Below are 18,351 nucleotides of genomic sequence, written 5' to 3'. Positions count from 1 at the left end.
TATTAATTTTGCTAAAAGTTCTTTAAACTCCCAAGAAGAAAGACGTTACAAAACCACTGATACTCTTTATACTTTTAGTCCAGTTAAGGGCTTATTAAGGATATCTTATTAGTAATAAAATATAAAGTATTAATGTTGACGAGCAGCATGGGGGGTTAGTATACCCTCAGATGATTATTCTCTATTGTACAAAGTGTGTTTGAGATTGAAGGAAAATCTCCTGCCACAATAATTACTGAGATAGATGCTTTCAAAGTTTGCATTAAAATATGTTAATTCTCTAATCTTTCAAAATTCAGAAAAGATTGATTGCCAAGAGAACAAAGAAAGCATGGAATTTTTTCATACCTTGAAAACTGGGAGCTGTTTTGGTTCTATTTTATAAAGCCAGCATTCAATATTCTCTTGTGGGGTGCTCTCACAGATAAATAGCTAGCATTTGGGAAAATGTTCACTTAGATGTTATTCTTTATAGCAATAATGTGTTTTATTGTGTGGCCAAGATAACTACATAGCTATGGTCAGATGTACCAATATTTCTCATTAACATTCTTGGTTTAAATTCACAGTACAATAAAACTTTAAACAATTTAGAATAATCCTCAGCATTCCAGTGCATCAGGATTATTGCACTTTGAAAACATGACCTTTTAAGTTGACATATGTAGGATGTGCATCTCATTCAGAATTCTTGTCTATCTTTTACAGGAAACAGTGGATTAAGGAAGGCTTGGAGATCTGGAATTCTGCATTCAAATTCACAGCAGAAACATTCTTATCATAAGTATAGAGTATAGCTCAGTAGGAGAACACTTGCCTGGGTTCAGTCCCCAGCACCAAATAAAGAATATAAAAAATTGTAGCATGCTGTGAGATGGGGAATTTTGTGCAGAGAATTTAACGGGAAGTAAATTTGGTAAGTGAAGCAAGCAGAACTGTGAGTACTCAAATGACATCTGTATCTGTCAAAATTCTTTTAGCTGTGAGTGGTGGGATGGGGTTTTCCTCCAGGGTTATTCTGAACTATAATAATAGGACTGAGTCCTTTGTACCTTGACACCCACCAGTTACAGACTACAAAAGAGGGAAGAGGCTGCTAACAAAGTAGCTGGTGTCTACAAAAATCAAATTCTAAAGGCAAAGCTAGTTGTAAACCATCTATTGCTGTTAGCCACAAGCCGGGGACTCTGTACGTGTATCTTGGCGTGGGTTGAAAGCCATGCAGCGTACTTGTCCATTGCAATCATTCTCCGGGTCGTTAGATCTGACTATGTGGCAGAGGCTCTGGGTCCAGGTGTTCAGGATTGTAGAGTAGACCCTTTAACCTAAGGTCCTACACAAATGTTGGATTGAGCTTCAGGCCTACGTCCCTACCTTCCTGAGCATCGCTGCTGTGGCGGGTGCTTACTGGCAGGGACAATGCAGAACCTCATCTCTGTTTGTTTCTTTCAGGACATGGTTGTTACACATTCCCATTTCCAAAACTCCCCTGTGAATCACTGTGAGCCAAGTTTAGTTTTTATGATCCACTTGTAGCTGTTTTATCTCTTTTTAATTATCAGGGTTAATTACTCCTGCTTGTCTAGAGTTCTCCTCTTCCAGCCCTTTTTAGGATTCCCCCCAACCCCCTCCACTCTCAAACTAATTGGAGCGATAGAACCAAAACCCATAACTTAAGCTTTAATGTCTTTAATATGTGCCTGGTTAAAACAGCACCACTTCTGTGAAACAGACTTTCTAGAACTACAGAAACATCCAGAGCCATCCTCACTTAGAGGACTTCACTCCATCTTTGCAGTTTATTACATTCAGCTACCATTCTGGGGCTGTCAGATTTGCAGCTTCCAGTTGTTACATGAGACTCCTTGATGGCTTGACTACTGCTATGTTCCCTTTACCTGCACAATAGACTCACTGGTCTGAGATGATGCAACTCAGAAAAAGATGAGGTTGGGAACAGCCTTTTGTTGTTTGCAGAAGCTGAGAAATGAGTCTTTTAGTTCTTAACTGGGGGCTCTAGATGGTATAGCACAATTGTTCATGACACATCAATATACCAATGTTTTAAACTCTGGATAGTCATTCTAAGTGAAAAGTAAGAGACAAAGGGGGTAATGCCGCATAAACTAAATGGATGAGTCATATCTAAAGAGAGTGGAATGATGTCACTGAAATCAGTTCTCTCTAGTGTGTTTGGTTAGGACTAAGGAACAGTGTCTTACTGTAGAACAGGCTTCAGTCTGTGGGCAACTGGGTGAGAACTCATCAGTGAAAATAGCTAAGCAAGTCTTAACATGCTCAAGCCATGCTGGTGGGCTGATCCACAGCTTGCTTTCTTACTACTGAGGCAGCTCTGCTTAGTGGTGTATCAGGTTTCTAGCTCTGCCTGTATTGCGTCCGGGAGGCTGACATTATTCATTGGGATAAATAACTCACTGCTACTTTTTTTATTGCTTGCTCCGAGAAGATTGATTTCTGGTGATAATTATTAGCATGGAACAGAAAACATGAGGATCTTCACCTGGATTTGTTCTCAGTCATTCCTTTTCTTTGACTTTCTTGCTCTGGTTCTTCCAGAGTTCTTTCCTCCCCTCCCCCACATTTCTAACAAACAGGTATTTGACCCTTGCAAAGAATTTGGATTCATCTTATCTTTAGGCCATTTCTGTTCTGAATATGGGGGTGACCAGTAATAAGTGGTGACAAGGAAACTTTAGAAAATTTTCAAACCACTGATGTGTGCATGTGGGTACCTTGCACCTGAAGCCCATGACAGAGATGAAAGTGTCTGCATTGTGTTTCCACTATTAGACATTGCTGACATTGGTACGCAAGTCTTTCTAAAGTTTTGTCAGAAGTGCACACTTCTTTGTATTAAGTGATTGAATTGATTTTCAACTATATACATCGAAGCATATAAACCTTTTCCTGTGTATGGCATGATTTTTCTGGGGAGACATGGAAAAATATCATCTATTTTTTCAGACAGGACACGTACAGTAGACACAAGACAGAATTCCAGTTCTGTTTAGCTTGATGAACCAGTAAGTTTAGTAGGGTTACTAATAGGATGTCATGAGTGTGCTATGTCAAAGACATAGATGTTTGTATCTTTCTGGAATGTCTGAATTTATTGACTAACGGTAAGTAAACAGGGTACAGTGGTTGAATTAGCAATATTTGACAGCACTTACCAAGAGAAACTCAGGTTCTTTCATTCCAAATTAACTACTAGTATTATCTCTAAAACCATGCACCGAATAGCACACAATAAATGTTTCCATGCATCTATATGTATGTATATGTCTGTTGTCTATCTGTCTGTCTAGTGTATACTATAGAATAGGTATGGAGGGTTAAAGAGGAAAAGTGGTCTGAGACATCAAAGCTAGGAGAAATGCTAAGGCATATCTGGGTGGTATAAACAAGCCAGATGGAACACTAGAGAGGGGTTGCTGCTACTGCTATCTGAGGTCACAGGTTGAAGCAGAGCTGAATAGTTGAGTCCAGCTTCAGAGGTGAAGGAACAGAACTGAGTCTTGATAAATAAATGGGAAGGTCCAGACTGGTGAATAGGAGGACTGGCAGATAGAGGTTGATTGAGCTTCCTCAATAGTGAAAGCAGAGCCAAGCTGAAGTCTGTCGGACAATTAGGAGTTCTCTGTCGTCATCTTGACTCATGTACCTTATAGTCAGATATCAGGTTGTAGGAGCTGTTACATGATAATGCCAGCTGTCTACTTCTTTGTGGGGTACATATAAGTAACTTAAACCATTTTCTTAGACTGGTGTGTCTGGCAAGTTGTTAGCTTAGGATTTCCAATATGATTTTAATATGCCTGTGTTCTCCTATGATCCTACTTTACCAGATAAATTTATAGGTGGCATCCTTTCTACTCCCAGGAATAAGTCATTTATCAGTCTGTGCCATCTGATAGTACTGTACAGGTGGTGTGCTTACATGTCCACCCAGGTACAGAGCTATGCTCCATCTTCAAAATGGATTCAAAATATGGAGTCTTTTGGGGAAAGTCCCACTGCAAAATAACTGGTTTATACAATATGGAAGAATTTAGAGGGCTATGTAGCCTGATATCAATAAAGGAGCACAGATGTCCCAGAGGCAAGCACATCACTGCAAAGCCCAACCAGCATGGGTGAAGACTTTTAAAGCTGAATCCATGTGCACCCTGTCCTAAGTATTGATACTGTGCTAGCCTGAGTATCTTCTGTAGTCAATATTTTCTGTTCCTCTAGCCTTGGGGTGGGGGAATCTGTCTTCTTTCAAGATATATTTTAGTTTGGGAGAAATGGCTATTACTTCCCATGGACCCACTCAAATCTATCCAGTTCAATGGTACATGGTCACAGAAATATCTCCAAGTATAGACAAAGTGGCCACCACAGAGTGAAAAAGTCTTACAGGGCTGTGCCTTTTACTTTTTGTCAGAAAATGAATAGTTTTGTAATGTATATTCTTCTTTGAAATATCCTAGGACATAGGAAAGTTAGAAATTTTACTGATAAGGCAAGACTCTGAATTGTTATGAAAAATGACTTCAGTCTTTAAGAAAATGCTGCCTTCCCAATGGTTTCAATTTACCTACAACTTCTATGACTCCAAGTAATGTGACTCCAACAACAGAATAGTTAATACAGTGCTGTTTGTGATATTACAATGATCCAAGTATTCCTGATCTATTGTCTATAATACCAAAAGAAAGGAGAGGTATTATTACTCTTCCCATGTTAATACTGCTGATTTTTTTGATAGCAACATAGAGAAACTTTCATATTAAATCAATGGTTGAGGACCAAAATGTTACTTGATTCACTCAGGAAAAAAATATCTGACACAACAGGTACTATTTAAACTAAGATGCATTTAACGTCCGTGATAGGCAGTCCATTCCTTAATATGCTATTATCAAGGGTCCATCTAACCTGTGGCCATTTATCTCTGGCCATTGATCTATTTACAAAAGGATTCTATTAAAATGATGTTTGAAAAGGTACATAGCTGCTAATCAATGCTTAAAATAATTTGTTAAATGAACCAGTGAATAGATTCCACTTTTTTGCATCATAATTCTTTAATTTTCTTCCTAATATACTTATGTCTATGCTTTTTTTTGCTTGCTTATCTATATTTCCTGCTTAATTTCCACACAGGAAGTTTATGATGTCATCGTGTTCTAACTTTTAAGAATAGTGCTATGTACATGAAAGGTACTTAGTAACTGATAAACAAGAGAATGAGTGGAATATGTGGAATTTAAATTAATCCATGATTTTTGAATTCTGCCTTTGATACTTTATTATCAGCCATGACCTTCTTTGAAAATAGCTCACAAATCTTATACATACGTGGTTTAATTTGGTAAGCCATTTCCTTGTTTATATAGTTCTCATTTGTTGATAAGGGAAATGCTGCCCTGAGAAATCAGTGTAGGATCTGAAATCAAGAGAGTTAATGGATTCTTAAAAAGAAGAACTGTGCTTTATTAGGGCTCGTGAGACATGTTTGTAGAATTATAGTCTCAGAGAAAGGTGAGTGTGAAGATGAACATAGAAGCCAATTAGAAGCTCTCATTTCTTATTTTATGTATGTGAGGATCCGCAACCTTGGCTTTCCCAAGAAAGACTGAAGGGTACCTGATAAACCATGCCCACATTTTATAAATAAACCCAAAACAACGTGACTTCAAATCAAGCTTCAACTTACCCACTGGAGAACAGTAGAAATTATTAAGTTTCATTTTCAATAACTCAGAGCATTTGATTTTCAGAGATATTTGAATTAAAATCCTTTTGACTATGAGCAAAACCATCAGGAGGTAAGTTAAACAAACCAGTGTACCAATGTTAAGAAACTAGAAGTGCTGTCCCACTGCTGATGTAGTATTAGATTGACTCCCAAGATGAGTTCTGTTTTCCATTATAACATTCACTGCAGGCTCTCTTCCTCACTTTCGCTCAGCTCTGCAGGGTTTGATATGGAGTTCCGTAGTGCTCAATCTCTGTGTTTTCCATGGTCATAGTGAATGGTTCATATGAGCCAAATGATCTTGGAAAATCATTCACAATCCTCATCTTGAGTGATAATTCGGAGGCTGAGAAAGAGATTTGTTTGTCAGTGGGGTTGCTCGGTGGAGAAGATATATTTATGAACCAGTCAACGGTAACTTTACGCATTGTTTAAAAGGAAGCAATCAAAAGGAAGGCATGAATGCAGAAAACAAAAGGGCATCTTTGCCATATCTGAGTTCCAACTTTTTTTTAGCCTTCCTAGTGCCTTGTCTTTATAGCCAGCACATTAATCAGTTACTACATTACTACTAAAAAAAAAAAAAAATAGCTGAGACAAGTGGCCCATGAAGGTGAAATGTTTATTTGGCCTAGTTTCAATGCTTTTTGCATTGATCAATTGGCTACTTTTCCTTGTGCCTGTGGTAAGGTAGTGGAACATGGTAGAAACATATGAGAAAACTACCTCTTATTCTATGGCCACAGTAAAAGAAGGACTACAGCCTCATGACTCCCTTGGTGGCCTACCTCCTCACCTCTAGGCTCTAGCACTAAGTGTCTATGACTTTCTCCCAAGCTGGGACTAAACCTCTTACCTCAAAGGTCATTGATGACCATCACAGATCTGTAACACAGCAATCATGTGCCTCCTTTAAATGGATGAACTAGATCTTTATTTTCTTAAACTGATTTGGGTCATGTTTTAATCATTTCTGATCTAAAGAGTTCTAATAAATTGAGGCAAATCATAGAACTCAGACACAGGTAGATGATTTGGAGTCTGAACCTGGTGCACAAAATACTTCAGGAAATCAAAGAACGGTTCTTATTCTCTGCATATTCAGTGCAAGTATTTATGTTCTGACATTTTAGTTTGCATGCATGTGCCAGGGTCTCTGCACATACCATGTCCAGAGAAGTAACAGTGCATAGGAGGCAAGAAGGCAGTTCCACTCAACAAGACTAAACTGCTGGTGTTGGTCCAAACTTTGGGTGTCTGACCCTGAGTAGTTTATTTTAGACACAGTTAAGCTCAACACAATTTGGTGAAAACTTTCCTAGTGATAATTAACTCAATCCTATAAATAAACCTTACGTAAATCTCCCCAAGGGACAAAATAAGCTCAATGAAGATCAGACATGACTGCATCAAAGTTCTTGGTAAAGTACATGTGACACCCTTCATAAAGATGGTTTCTGTAGATTGACTACATGTGACACCTTCCATAAAGATAGGTTCTCTATATTGACTGAGAAAAACAAGCTTATGATAAGGGTCTGGGGGAGGATCTGGTGTAGGCACAGCCACCCATATAGCACACATGAACCAGGCTACTAACTATGTCCACTTCCAGCCTTCTGAGAAGATAGCAGATAACCATGTAAGTGCTGAGAACTGAACTCAGGTCATTTGTAAGAGTATCAAGTGTTCCTAACTACTGAGCCGTCTCTTTAATCCTCTTTGAAGTATTTGCCTTGGTCCCCGAGTCTTCTTCATTCTTCTATCTCAGAAGTGAATAGCTTTCTTCTCAGAGACTTATGGACCAAAAGTGATTGGGCCATTTTTAATTTTCTATTACCTATGTATAAATTCTTGGAAAAGAGAGAATTGATTGATTGATCATAGCTTTAAAATGCTTGTCTTATTTCAGCAATCTGTGGGTGTATCTCATGCATTATAAAACCAGCTAGTGAATTTTTTTCTATTGTGGATGGAGCACTTCTCAGAAAAAAAAACCATATGTGGAGTTTACTGTAGGCTGATACCCACCAATTATCAACTGTATATATTTTATTTTCCGTCCATCTCTCTTTCTCTTTAATGATTTCTGAAATACTTGAATATCATATCTATTAATATAACTTCTAAATATGAGTTCCACTTTAAATGATATTCACATCACTTTAAATGTGTAGAAATCACACATGCCAACTTTAAAATAAATGTGTTCATCTTCATGCAGAGATGTCCATAAAGGAATCTCCCTGCTAAATACAAGTGAAATATGATGTTGATCTGGGTATGTTTCTGGCACAGGTGGAGCTAATTTGGGAGAGGACCCTTGCTAATCTCTGACCTCAGTTGTTCATCCTGGAAATGAGAGCCCCTGGAGAAAACAGGGTGCCACATTTTGATAGGGGATTCCTGACTAATAATCACTTTTTTCTAAGCTGTTTCATTCTCTGTGTCCATTAGTGGGTTTAGGTAAAAAGAAGAGGAACCCTCCAAGCTGAGCAGGAGGTTGCAGTGTGTGACTACCTTCTGTTCACTTTCTTCCTTTTTTTCTATAACATTTGTTCTTGTCTTACCTTAACTTCCAGTACTTATCGCTGCAATAAAAGTAAGGTAACAGGCATGATTGCGGATAATTTCTTTTGAAAGACAGTAAAACACTCTGACTCTGATGAATAAACACAAGTGCTTTGAATTTAGCTCTCTGGTTTGAAATGCTCAAGCACTAGCTTCTATATGTGGGCTTGATCAGTACAAGGAGTTTCCTGAAATGGGATGTGTGATTCCCAGGAGAATAGTGTGGGTTGATGTGGCCAGTGTTTCCTATGTGATCTCTAGCTTGTGTCTCTTTAAAAGGAATTTGATTGTGCTGATTATAGTTGTGGGTGAAGAAGAGTGCTTTACCTATACACATGTGCATATGTACGTAATCGCATGTGCACATACACACACACACACACATCATCATCATCATCATCATCATCATCATCTGTCAAGCATGTCACGGGGGTTAGAGTATATTCTGGGAAAGAAGTGAAGTTGGATAAGAGGAATCATCTCACTGCCTATCTATAGTAACTAACAAGCAATAGCCTATGTGCATATATATATTTTTTTTTATTGAAACAAGACAAGAACAAATGTCCTGGGGAAGGGCCGCTTCTCATAGAACAGTCCCACTGATAGTTTGTCTGCTGCTGTTGTGGGTCAGAGTAATGAGTCCAGTTCTAGGGCTGGACACATGGTGGTGATTTTTCTTGCTGGCAAAGTTATCATTTGCAGGTCATAATACATCACTGGATTTTAAGAATGAAATTGAGATGGATATAGGAAGAAGGAAAAAACAGACACATGCTGGAAACTGACTCTGAGATGTTTCTCATTCTGGCAGCGTCCTACCTTGTAACTCCAAAAGCAAACTGTTTTCTCTCGGGGTCTTCATCCCAGGCCAGCATCACTGTCTATCCAGCATTCTTGAAAATGTGCCCATTCCTGTGTTTTAATGGATTGATTTGAGGCATCTATTGTTTGCTTCATGTTAATTTTGGTTATTTTGTCAGTCTCTTCTGTCACTTCTAACCATATTAGTATTTTGTCTCCTCAATTATCTTTCTGCTTTATGGATTTATTTTTGTTGAAATACTTAGATGTGGGTTTTGTGACTTCCTGGAAACTTATAGCAGAACTTTACTTGCATATTTTTCCAAATTCTGTGATTTTTCTTAAAATGGGTCCTTAGATTTATTAGAATTCTTTCTTATGCTTCTCATAGGATAAATTTACAATGTTTCCTATGGTAATTTAAATAGACAAAGCCACTAAATATTATCATGTGTGTGTGTGTGTGAGTGTGTATGTGTGTGTGTGCATGCGTGCATGCATGTGTGTGAGCATGAATGTGTATGTATTCCATTCTTGATAAACTGATAACATTTTAGGATCTTTATGGTAATTTAACTTTAAGGGTTTAATTATTTTTATAATACATCATTATTAGTATGTATTGGTATTTTATCTTTGCTTTCAGATTGATACTTAAACTTAAATTATATAAGTTTAAAGAATTTGGGGCATTTTTAGTTAGAGAAGAGTCTCAAATCTCTTACAAGTTGCTAACACAATCCCGTGGGTCACGCTTTTCTAAACATATTCTCCTTTATGACCAAATCATTGTATTCACTTCACGAAATTTCATCTTTCAGAGTTGCTTCTGATAAACTTTGTGATCAGCTTGCTCTTACTTATCCATTCTATAGCTTAATTAAAACAAATTGTGTACATAATATTTCTGTATGGTGTGCTATGTATCTATTATGTAACAAGATTTACATATGTGTCATGCATAGATATGATTGGTAAAGATACACATTTATAAACTTAAAATCATTTAAAAATGTTAGAATGCTTTCCATAATCTTTGTTTTCACTTGCTGGAGACTTAGACCTTTCCTCATTGACAGCTAACCCACATGAGGAGACCTCCTCACAGAAAAGCTTCTCTTATACTCTGACACAGGGTCCTGCTAGTAGTCCTAAAGAAGGAGGCTGGGGTCTTGGTCTGTGTTCCACTTTGCCTTTGTGATTTTCCCCCTTTAACGTCTACTAGACTCAGTTCTCAGTTCAAACTTACACTATCAGAATTTTGATAAGATCTCACCTCTTCCAGTTCTGCCACAGAGGAAGAGTCTAGAGCAGCTTGGCACTGCATGCGGATGCAGACCTCACTGGTCTGGTCAGTTTACCATCCTCAGGGATTCAGCTTCCTGGCTGTTTTCTAAATAGCTTTCCTTCATCTCTGTGTAGTGTTGCTTTAGTGTGTGGCATTGTTTCATTTTTTGGTGGAGGAAACAAACACATGGTGCCCAGAACACCATCCTCTTAGGGATGTTTGGGAAGAGTAGATTTGCTCTATGTGTGTATTTTTCTTTCATTGCTCAACCACAAACAGTTTGGAATTTTCGGTAGATTATTTTGTTGTTTCACCTTCTCTGAATACACTGTAAGATGTTTTCTCATTTAATTTTCTTCCATATTCTAATTTGTGGTTTCTGGCCTTGAGAGGCATAACAATAGATTATTAGCCATTACTGAAAATCCTGGGATACAAATTAAATGGCATTGATTTCTTCTTTGCCTTAGAATGTGCTTTCCTTTATATTCAAGGGAGATTTTTATCTACCTCTACTTTGCTGAGCTTGTCTATTTTGTTAATGTAAATCTATGCCTTACTACTTTGATCTGCACAGCACACTGGTTTGTATTAGCAGAGAGGTAAGTTCTCTCTTTGTGGAAGTGGACTGCCCCTCCTCTCTGAAACCCAGCTGTGTGACGACCTGGACTGTCAGGTAGTTTGTAGAATATCCTATTGGTACTTTACAGACCATTTCTAATTAAAAAACTTATATTTCCCTTCTATTTTCAGACATTTAATAAAAACTTTAAATTTCTTTCATCTAACATTTCCTTCTATATTTTAAATTTTATAAGCATATACAATTGTACACAGTGATAGGTTTTATTATTTAATGCATATGTATCTTGTACTTTAAATATAATCATCCACATTCCTGTCTTGTCCACTTTTCCCCTCCTAACAGTTAGTCTTCCTGCTTTCCTCAAATAGCCCTGTTCCTGTTCTGATGACATATATATATATATATATATATATATATATATATATATATATATATATCTTCTTCCCAAGAGATCCTGGTTCCTGTTCTCTCAGTCTATTCAGCTCCCTCGCTAAGCTTTCCTTTAATATTTAAAAATTTAGATTCACTGGTCATTTCCTTATAAAGTACCCATTTTATAAGTTTAAGCTATTTGTTGTGAAATCTCAACACTTTTTGGTAAAAAGGTTTACTGCTTCTATTTTGGTTTTCCTGTCTTTTCACGGTGTTTTTTTCTGAGCCACATGGTGATACTTAGCTCTGTATTTGTTTTTGAAAACCTGGTGCTTGCGTGCATCGACACAATCTCTCATACTTTCATATTAATGCACACACGTGCACACGCGCACGCGCACACACACACGCACATGCACATGCACATGCACACACATCTCCAGTGAACTAAGACTGTAGTGCAGGTTGTACCCAGAGTTTGTTTACTGGTATTAAGCAGAGGTGGTCCTCTTCTTCTCTTGCTGCTCTCCCAGATAAGTGTTATTGCTGGCAGTTGTTTAAAACAAACATGGAGGGAGTGAGATGCCAGGTACATACTTTGCTTCTAAAAAACCTTATTTTCAGCATTTGCCTTAGGGCAACTCTCCTAATCCCTGAATACAGAATTTCACAGTCTGAGATGTCCCCAGATACCCTCATCTCTACATAAGAACCTGTTGGCCAGTGTCTTGAACTTCAAATTCTTCCAAGTCCCTGGCTCATTATTGATAATATTCATTCTTTCAACTTGCTGTTACAGATTTCTTTTCATTATTACTATATCTAAGTATCCGGCTGACTGAATACTGTGTGGTGTAAATACTGGGCTTATTTAGCCATATGAGTCCACTCTCCTTCCCTGGCAATATCCCTGTAGTACTCAAAGCCATAGAAGAGCGAGGATATAAACACTGCTACCTTCTTCCATATGTGGTTCCTATTTGAAGGATTACCATGTATTGATCTATTTTGTCTAATCATCCTTGAGCTGGTTTGGTTTTGTGTTTTTGTTTCTTGTTTGTTCTTTTGCTTTTTTATATTATCAAGTTGATACAACCCAGAGTCACCTGGGAGGAGGAAAACTCAACTAGGGAATTTCCCAGCAATTGTCTTGACAATTATGTGGGAGGACCCAGCACATTGTGGGCAGCACCATCTTTTGGCAGGCAGACCTGGGCTATAAAGAAAGATAGACAAGTATGACCCAGTGAATGAACAGGCAAGCTGTGTTCCGCCATTGTTCCTGCCTCCAGGTTCCTGCCTTGCGTTCCTGCCCTGACTCTCTCAATGATGGATTGTTATAAAATCTATCATAATTATAGTGAAATTTTAAGAGGAACACTCCTCCTAGTTGCTTTTGGTCAGACAGTTGTATAACAGCAACAGAATAGAAGGGGTACAGAAAGGGTATAATCCTATTAATGTTCTATGATGATGCTAAAGGAAGCATCCTCAGAGAAAAGGACGTACTACTGAAGAAAACAGCATTCAAATTGGAATGATTTGTAATCTGAGAACTAAAGAAACACTTAAAACTTTCCTGCAATACTTTAATATATAGAAAATTTAAGGAACCAAATGTCTTCCTCATTACTAATTCATGAAAATATCATTAATGTGTGTCTGAAACCAGTAATTGTGGGAGAAAAAAAATGCCAGACTTCAATGATATCAAAGTAAGTCAAGACCTCAAATTTGGACTTATGATTTTCTTTTATGGGAGGAAGAATAAGACGGTTTTGTCCTCTCTTTGCTTTGATAAAGCAGGGTCATTCAGAGTTCAGTAGAATAAATTCTAACTTGTGCTGGAGAGCCGGTGTTTTGATTCCCTAGATGTTTCTAGTAATTAGAGTTACAGGCAATTAAGATGACAATGTTCCTAAAACACTGATGTCACTCTTAGTTTCTTTAATGTTGTATTTGGAGATTTAGTTCAGGGGTCCAAATATTTTGTTGAGTCAAGATAGCCTTAGTTCTTCTGTGGGAATCTTTACCATGTAGTTCAAGTAGAGGTTTTTAGAGGTGAAGTAGGAAGAAGTAACAACCCTTTGTTCCCTGGGTGTCTTAGGGCTTTACTGCTGTGAACAGACACTACAACCAAGGAAACTCTTAAAAGGACATCATTTAATTGGGGTTGGCTTACAGGTTCAAAGGTTCAGTCCATCATCATCAAGGCAGAAACATGGCAGTGTCCAACAGGCATGGTGCAGGAGGAGCTGAGAGTTCTGCATCTTTACCTGAAGGCTGCTAGCAGAATACTGACTTTCAGGGAGCTGGGATGAAGGTCTTAAAGCCGGTACCCACAGTGACACACCTACTCCAACAAGGCCACACCTACTTTACCAGGGCCACACCTTCTAATGGTGCCTGGGTTGGGCATATACAAACCATCACACTGGGGTTCTGGGTAGCTTCCTAGTGAGAGAAAAGGCTGTTGAGCAAAAGGGTCTTCTACTAATGTCATTTTTAGACCTTGTGGTTGTTAGCTGTAGAAATTGATGTCAAGCTTTGGTCACTTATATTTTTACAGTTCTGGGGCATGCTGTCTGATTTCCATGTTTCTAGGGAGATTTAAGAGAAGTACACTTACTGACTCAGAACAACTCTACAGTCCAAGGAAATAGAAGCTAGTGAGGGAAAAAATAACATCAGTAAGACATGGCTGCTGAAGACACCTGCAGTCATCATTTGGCTAAGACAATCTAGGCAGGACCTTATTTGATAAATATTTGTGAGGCGGGAAGCTGTGTTCACCAAAAGTGGAATCCAAGTAAGAGAGTCTTCCAAATAGCAATAAGGAGTATAGTCACTACAAATGAGGTGGAATATAAAGAATTGAATAACATGGTAAATGGTGATCTTGTGTAAATGGACTCCCAAAGACCAACTGAAGTCTCTGGCAGGGGGCTGGGTTTCCTTTCACTCCAGATTTCCATTTACAAAATTAATAAAAGCATGGCTTTCATTTTCTTTACCAGTTATGATACACATGAACACATTTAATAAATGTTAATAAATAAATAATTTATTTCTTCCCAAGCAATAAATTTTTAAGTATGATGAACTCACTAGGCTATGATTTGCCTATGGCTTGCTTATATGTCTATAAACAATTTGAGGGACCAACAACCAAACAGTGCTTTGTTTAAGGGCAAGTTGGGAAATTCCACTCCCACTAGAAAACTATCAGAAACAATAATGTTAAAGTAAGCTGAAACTAACCACAGAAAGGTGTGAGGCGAGGACTATGACAGCCACAGACAGGGTTTGGGCTGCTCAGATGCCTTCAAGTAGATTCTTGACTCTTGATGACCATGTGCCCTAAGGAAGCTACTGTGACATAAGTGACCTGTTTGTGGGTGGTGTTGTTCAAAGTAAATTTCAATACTCTAATTTTTTTTTAGTCCTGGATGAATGTATCAGCAGATTGTTCTGACTGTGCCACGTAAGTATTTCCGACTTCAATGACATCATCGATAAATGAATCTGAGGCAGATAAGAAAATGACATCACATACTCAATACACCCAGAGTAAGTGTTGGTTCAGGTCACAGAGTTGATGGGCATTCTTGTGCAAGATGAGTGCACTGAAGCCTATGGAGTTTGTTGTTCTAGGGACCAAATCCAGCTTTCTCTTCTACCCTGAGTGAACATTCAATCTCCATCCTCTCTCCTCATATCCTATGTGCTTCCCCCTTGGTGTTTCCAGAAACTAGTATCTAGATTTCTAGTACTATTTAATAGTCAATGTTATCAGAGCACTTGGTGTTTCACTCAGAGAAAACTTTAAAAAGAAAAATCAAATGTTCCTAATCATCATTTTCCCCCTCTATCCTTATAAATGGGCATTTTCCAAAACTTCTTTCTCTCCCATCTATTATGCCAGTTTTGGATTATATTTAGAATTTAAAATTCTGACTCAGAGTATCCAATGTAGCAGAGGACAACCTTGGACTTCTGACTCTTCTCTTTACCTTCCAAGTGTTAGCATCCTAAGCAAAGTCTGTATCTACTGAGCTCCACTCTCAGCCTGTGGTAGTTTATTTTAGTCTTGTGAACTATTAAGGCATCCTGCCTTCTCTATCCCATGCTGGCTGGAGTTTTAGGTAGAGGGGTAACTATAGACTACACCCTTCTGAGGAAACTGGACAGGTTTATACTGCTCATTGTCATCATGTGACAGTAAGAAAACATACTTCCATTCACTGTTGAGCTGAGCAATAATATTCACTGTGAAGATAACAGCTGGCCAAGCCAAGCCCAAACATCTGCTGACCTTCAAGTATGTATTAAATGCTTACCTTTGTATATTTTGTATATTGTCTATTGTCTATTTGTATATTGTGTCTAATCAGGAGCAAGATGTATTGCATTTCATGTGCTTGCTGTCATCCTGCAAGAGACATTCTTCTTTACTAATCACTTCTCCTGAGTTGAGGCAAACAGTGTTATCTCCACTTACTTTGGAGAACCAGGGTGGGGGGGCTGGACATGATTACAAAACTCCAGAATACAGAGTAGCACTTAGAATCCACCCTGGAAGACATTTAAATGTTATTGCCGATTTGAACTGGTAGTGTGCCCCCAAGAGATCTGCCATCACAGATACCAAGATACAGGGTAAATAATCCTCTCTCCTTTCATTCATTTACTAATTTGACTAAGACTCAGACATTAAATTTAAGGGATTAGATTTAAAACCCAAATTTGGAGAATATCAATTTTCTCTAATGCTCCATCCACTGCTCAAACATTGATTAAGTATAAAGCACACAAACTCAAGGAAATTGCTTGAAGATGCTGTGCACTCAGCAGCAGAATGAAGAGACAGGACTGGCTTCAGGGAAAGGGTTAAAGTAACAAAACTGCCCTTCCACCTTTGCTCATTGTGATTCTGCATATCTATCCACCAGAGTGTTCTTCACTAAACACTCTGAGGAAACTCCAGCATGATTTTCTCTTAGAGCTCTTATCTAGTGTTCTTAGGCTGAAATATGTTCATCTGCAAATGGAATTCCCTTTCCATTGCTCCTTTTTCTTTCAAGTGCTTTTAAGCTTTCTCCTCCTCATGGTTCCTTAGTACAGCTTCCCACCTTCCTCTCACTGTGTTATCTCTTCCTTTCTGGAATGTCTTTAGTAGCAAGGCAATGTCAGCACATAGTAGGGATACTAAAAATGTCAGAGAGAGAGAGAGAATCATATCTGGAGGGAGAGATGTGGCTCAGGCTGGACCTGGATACCCAGTGCAGAGTGCTTTGTTGTACTTAGTTTTGGAGCTGCTGGTCCACAGTTTTCCGTAATTTCCTGTGTCAGCTGCGAAGAGCCAGAATAGACGCAAAGCTATAAGCTGAATAGTTATATAAGATTATACCAGAAACATGATCAGCAACAAATTTAATCAGATTAATGCTTAACAGATTGGCTGATGCTGAATTAAATTCTGAATAATTTGATTGTTATATACTTTTTATCTATAGACTTAAAGTGTTTTTCTGGTGTATCAACTAGGGAAACTTTGTGTGTGTGTGTGTGTGTGTGTGTGTACATACAGTTTTCTTGTTGCACACAAGTTAAAAGAACAAAGATGTACCATTTCTCTGTTGGATGTTGAATTATGTAGAAAATTGGGAGTAATTTAAAAAAAAAAACAGAGTTCCCAGGTGTCGGGAGGGGGGAATTCTATTTCTGAGACCAAAGCACATAAGAAGTAGTAACTTAGAAATTGGGTGATTCTCTTAGAACAGTGGTTTCCAGCCATTCTCAGGGGTCACATATCAGATATCCTGAATATCAATTATTTACATTGTAATTCATAACAATCAAAATTACAGTTATGAAGGAGCAGCCAAATAATTTTATGGTTGGAGGTCACCACAACATGAAGAACTATATTAAATGTCGAAGTACTAAGGAGGTTGAGAAGCACTGTCTTAAAGCCTAAAAGAAAGAAGGAAGGAGCCCAGATATCACTGTAGACATTTTAAGCTGAACACTCCACAAATCCTTGAGATAGTGACATGGCACTTCCAGGATAGGCAGTATATATGGTGAATACCACCATGCTCTTGATTAGCCTTGAATGAAGCAATTGTATAAGAGAGGCTACCAAAAACCTTGGAAACAAACAAAACCAAACTTGTGTTATAAGGGTTGGAATAAATACAATATTTTTAAATTGTCTATGAATGCCTTGGTGCTCACAGAAGTGTGATTGTCTTTGACAGGCTTCCTGTGAACCCTGAGTAAATAGTTTCCATAAAAGTCCATGGCTGCTGATCATGGTAGAATACCCTGGAGGACAAGAACTTGTACAGATTCTATGTAAACTCAAAATGCTTTACTTTCTGGAGCTGCGAACTTGGGAAACAATAGATTTGGGCTGTGTCCCAGGTAAAGTTCTCTGTTCTTCAACAGGCCCATTTGGTCCTTTCCATGTAGCTTTGTGGTTTCCAAGTCACAAGTTAAGTGGTTCTGTGGAGTGAAAGCCAAACCCCATTACTTTTCTTTTGACTCTCTTTCCCATGAAATTTCTATTCCAAATATGGAACTCTATTGCATGTTCCAAATTCCTCTCAAGGCAATAAGTGATTGGCCAGTGATGAAGGAAAACTAAGTTAAGGCAAAGATAATATGAGTCGGGTTTGAAAAAGTTTTATTTAGCTGTAAAAGTGTTCCAGATTATAATAAGTGTTTAGCTGCTCCAAAAGGCAGAAAGCCTTCCTGATGGACAAGTGTGGTTGGTACCTGGCTGGTCCATTTTGGAATGGAAATGGCAAGAATTACCTTAAGACTTTGGAATCAGTCCCCTTATTCCCTCCACAGATATTAATACCTTACTGGCTTACATGATTATTTCAAGAACACACATTTTTGGAAAAGTTTGACCAAGACTCACTTTGTAAATAATGTATAGAAACTTGATGT

The 18,351-nt window shown here is 38.2% G+C and overlaps 1 long non-coding RNA gene across 5 annotated transcripts in view; it reads left to right on the top strand.

Moving 5' to 3' along the window:
- LOC143435337 (uncharacterized) overlaps nucleotides 1–18,351 on the top strand; it is a 319,574-nt gene that overhangs the window by 178,736 nt on the left and 122,487 nt on the right. For all 5 annotated transcript variants that reach the window (XR_013105549.1, XR_013105550.1, XR_013105551.1 and 2 more), the window contains one exon: nucleotides 709–916. This is a non-coding gene — a long non-coding RNA (uncharacterized LOC143435337). The remainder of the gene's footprint in view (nucleotides 1–708; nucleotides 917–18,351) is intronic.

The sequence above is a fragment of the Arvicanthis niloticus genome, chromosome 21 (genome assembly GCF_011762505.2).
Source record: "Arvicanthis niloticus isolate mArvNil1 chromosome 21, mArvNil1.pat.X, whole genome shotgun sequence".
NCBI classification, from domain to species: domain Eukaryota; kingdom Metazoa; phylum Chordata; class Mammalia; order Rodentia; family Muridae; genus Arvicanthis; species Arvicanthis niloticus.
Note: the sequence above shows the minus strand (reverse complement) of the source record. Positions and strands in the feature narration are given on the sequence as shown.